Consider the following 4,742-nt stretch of genomic DNA (forward strand, 5'->3'; position numbering starts at 1 on the left):
TTATAGCAATTATTTACACATAATTGGGAAAAAAGATGTTCAAATTAACACAAGCTTTAAAAAATTGTTAACAATTTCATATTTACACCAGACAAGATTTTACATTAGTACATAAAAATGTAGAGGGAAAGTAAGTTTCCTTTCCACTCCCAGCCCTCAGGACCTAATTCCTCTCCCCAAAGACAATAACTAAGAGAATTATCCTATATAATAAAAGACTAATATGCAAATTATACCCTTGACCTGGAGTTAGACCAGGGGGTGGGGCCCGCCTGCCAACTGCCCGTGGCCCCTCCCTCCAGCTGGCCACGCCCCTAATCACCCCCACCCCAATCAGGGGCAGGGCCAGCTGACCAACTATCAGCAGTCCCCTCCCCACCCCCTGCCGGACCCCACCCATGCACAAATTTGTGCACCAGGCCTCTAGTCTGGTATAAAATGCCAGAGACATCTTTTTAAGCCAAAATGTGTATGTATGTATTTATTTGCCTAAAAGTGTGTGTATGTGTGTGTGTGTCCCACCTTCATAAGTATTAGCATTACACATATTGTTCTGCATTTTGCTTTCTTTATATCTTATCTTGGAGATCATTGCATATGATATTGAGCTGCCTCACTTTTTAAAAGCTTCAATGAAAATTACAACGAACATTTCCTTGAGCATAGACATGAGTAAACCTGTGGGATTAGTTCTAAAGGAATGGAATTGTGGGGTCAGAGTATATATATTTTTAAAAATGTCTATATTTTTGTTGATTTCAGAGAGGAAGGGAGAGGAAGAGAGAGAGAGATAGAAACACCAATGATGAGAGAGAATCATTGATCAGCTACCTCCTGCACACCATCCACTGGGGATGGAACTCATAACCCAGGCATGTGTCCTGATCAGGAATCAAACTGCAACCTCCTGATTCATAGGTCAACACTCAACCACTGAGCCATGCCGTCCAGGCTGTATTTTTTATTTTGAGAAATATTGATGTATTTCTCCAAAAAAAAAAAGTGTTTCCAATTTACACTCACACCAGCAATGCATTGAAGTGGTTTTCCCTTATTTTTCTGCTAACACAGATAGCTCAGGTTTTTGACAGAGCTAACAATTTATTCTTTCTATCTCCTCTATCTATGGAAAGTGGGGCTTCTATGTCATATTAGCCAACTTTCAGAAAAGAAACTGTTGTTTCCTAAATAACATGGCTCTTCTTCTTCTGTTTTCTGAAGTTATGGGAGCTTTGGTATTTAGTGCAGCAGATACCATTTAGGAGAAAGAGTTTGAGTTCTATTTCTTATTTGATTCTTATTTGATTGCATGCATGCCCTAAAGTCCACTACTGAAAACAAGAGGACATAGTTCTTGCTTCGAGGTCGCTCAAATTGTTTGACAAAGAGAAAACAAAAGACCTGGAAAAATATTTAGTATGGTACTTCAAAAGATTCATGAAGAAAAATGCATATCTGAAGGTATATCTCCTTTTAGGCATACAGATCAGCAAATGCTTATTTGCTTGAGGTCCGGATGGGAATCAGAACGTAGTAAAACTAAAGGAAAAGAGCAGTAGTGCATTAAAGCTGTCCTTTTGGTGGGCATTCAAGGGAGTGAGCAGCAGATAGGAATTGAGCAATGGGAAGAGTGTAGTTGGCTTTTTTAGAAATTTGGCTGAGAGAGCAAAGGAAAAGAAGGAGGTTATCCATGAAGAGGAGAAAATATAAGATGCAGGGAAGACTGGTCCTGGAGGAGTCCGGACCTGCTGCACTCCATGCATGGATGGAAAGGAGAGAGGACACTTCTTTCAAAGAGGAGAGTAAGCACAGTGACTCTTGAACAACGTGGGGTAGAAGGCTGCGACACCCACCAAACTGAATATCCGCCTACAACTTTTGACTCTATAGTTGGTCTTTCTTTTTTTTTTAAAATATATTTTATTCATTTTCTACAGAGAGGAAAGGAGAGAGATAGAGAGTTAGAGACATCGATGAGAGAGAAACATCGATGAGCTGCCTCCTGCACACCCCCCACTGGGGATGTGCCTGCAACCAAGGTACATGCCCTTGACCGGAATCGAACCTGGGACCTTTCAGTCCGCAGGCCGACGCTCTATCCACTGAGCCAAACCGGTCCCAGCATAGTTGGTCTTTCTTATGCCTGGATTCAACCAGCTATGGGTGGAAAACAGTATTTTAAGTCAGCCATTGGGAATCTGTGGTTGAGAATGTGAAAATAGTGGTTTTGGTCTGTGCTTGGTTGAATCTGCGGATGTGAAGGTAGGGCTGACTATTGAAAAAAAAATCCATGTATAAGTGAATAGTGCAGTTTAGACCTGTGTTCTTCAACAGTCAACTGTTATTAGTGATGGCAATTGAGATAGCGGAGAACATAGAGAAGTTGAAGGAGTTCATTTGACATAGAGCATGCAGGACTTGGAGAAGACTCGGGTGTGAACCCTGAGCAACCACTGCAAGGTCTGTGACCTCTCCCTGTTGGGTTTTCCTGCTTGCAAAATGGGGGCATTCTGCTTATCTTATAGTTTTGGGGATCAAATGACGTAGTGCATGTGGAAGTGTCTAACGCTTTTTAATACATTCCTGCAATAAAGGGACAATTGAAGGAAAATCCCAAGCAATTAAACAAATACAGTTATTTACAGTCAACCAGGACCATTAAAAAAGTGATCTTTTCTGGCCAGACAGGCAATGGAGGTGGCTTAGGAAAACTACCAGCAGAACCCACTAGAAGCATGGAGGTGTGTTGGACAGACAGTATGTTGTGTGAAAATCCCCTTTCAGGAAAGAATGTAAGTTTGTTCTCTTGGTTCATTTTCCACTTGTACTAAACCATGAAGGTCCACAGATTTTTTTTTTAAAGTCAACAACTTTTATTATCCTTCGCATATTTAATAGAACAGAGAATATAGCGAATGGGTCAGGGTGGAATAAAAAAAAATGCAGGTTTGAACATGTTGCTCTATTACATTGGGGAGCAGGCTCCGCTGACATCATGCACAGCAACTGCACTTGTCCGATGCTCCTTTGCAGACGCAGTGCTGGGCACATGGGCACAGCCCCTGGGGCGGCAGGAGCAGCAGCTCCTCTTGCAGGACATGTATTTGCAGTCTTTGCATGTATAGGAGCTGCCACAGGTGCAGGAGCCACCAGTGGAGCAAGAGTGGTGGGGGTCCATTTCAAGCAGAGCTGGAGCAGGAGGTCCAAAGCAAGAGGAGAAGAGGCACTCAACGCTGGTGCAGCATGAGGTCAAGGTCCACAGGTTATTAAATACAAAAGGTGTGATGGGCAGCGCCTGGGATATCAGTGTATTGGTGCAGTTGCAACATGTTTTGAGTAATTTCCTTAATAAGCTCTGGTCTTCCAAATATGAGCCGTGTTGTTTCAGGAAGAGAGTTGCTTTCTTTTCATATTAGGAGGCTGTGGTTTGGCCGACAGAGGCACAGAGACAAGCCATGAAGGATTTAGGAGACATTTCCTCTATTTATCTTGCCTCTCCTTTCACAAGGATCGGCTGTCTGGTGAAGTTCTCTGTCATGCTGAGATGTGTTCTCCAAGGTGAAAGTGGGCACAGAGCTCAAAAGAAATCCTTGGAGCCTGCCCTGTGTGGCTCAGTAGACCCAGGAACCAAGAGATCACTGGTTTGATTCCCTGTCAAGGCACATGCCCGGGTTGTGGGCTTGATCCACAGTGGGTATTGTGCAGGAGGCAAATAATTCATGATGTTTCTCTATTATCGGTGTTCCTATCTCTCTATCCCTCTTCCTTCCTCTCTCTCTCAAAATCAATAAAACATATTAAAAAAAAGAAAAGAAAGAAATGCTTTGATAATGAAGGATTGTTGGAATCAGAAAGGAGACTCCCCCAAAGGCCTCTGTGATATCAGGGTTTCACTAATTTATTACAGATTACTGTTCATGTGAGGATATCAAAACACTCCACCAAAATTAATTACTTATTCTCATTTCGTATTGATAATGAGTGGAGCAGGATGGAACAGAGATCAGATCCTTGTCCACACTCACGGCTCAGTCTAGGGAACACGCTACTCCCAGCGGGAGGACTTGGGGAATTTTTAAGTTGTAGGAGCTCCTGAAGAAGAAAAATAAACCCAAAGTTTCCTCATTGAGGTTTATATTCATATCCATCTTTCCAGATGGCCACCACTCCAAACTGGCTGAAAATGCGAGAATGCAACCTTCATCCCCGTCTGCTACCTTAAAAAAAAGTCATGGCCATTGATTGAGAGTAATGAAGCCCAGCTGCCATGCCTTCCTCGCCATCAGCTCTTGTGGGGGAAATGCGGCTATAAACCCACACCCCTCTTGAGGCAATGAGGGAAGAAAATGTCTGGGCCTTCGCTTGACACCTGGACCTCACCGTGGTGCAAAGTAAAACTCATCAACTCAGGTGGCCAAGAAAAGCAGATGTTTCGCACAGCCGAGTGTGAAGTGTGGGGGAAATGGCTTTATGGGCCTTTGGCTGAGATGCTCACATGTGAATGTTATATACAGGAAGTCATCAGGTAGTGGAATAACATAAACAGACCTTACTTCATGAAGTAATTTATTTTGAATTGGCAGGAGCAGCAACAACTTCTATAGCACAAAGGAACAAAAGGATCTACTTTTTATTCGAAAGATGTTTCAACCAGCAAAGGGCTGCTTGTAATGAAAAAACAGGGGCACCGTTTCCTTAATTTTAAACATTGATTCATTATCACAGGGGATGATGTTGACTCC

The 4,742-nt window shown here is 42.8% G+C and overlaps 1 pseudogene; it reads right to left on the bottom strand.

Annotated features, from left to right (window-relative positions):
* Nucleotides 1-2,978: 2,978 nt before the first annotated feature.
* LOC102767007 lies at nt 2,979-3,244 on the bottom strand (annotated as a pseudogene).
* Nucleotides 3,245-4,742: the final 1,498 nt, after the last annotated feature.

Source organism: Myotis davidii, unplaced genomic scaffold, assembly GCF_000327345.1.
Source record: "Myotis davidii unplaced genomic scaffold, ASM32734v1 scaffold2715, whole genome shotgun sequence".
Lineage (NCBI taxonomy): Eukaryota > Metazoa > Chordata > Mammalia > Chiroptera > Vespertilionidae > Myotis > Myotis davidii.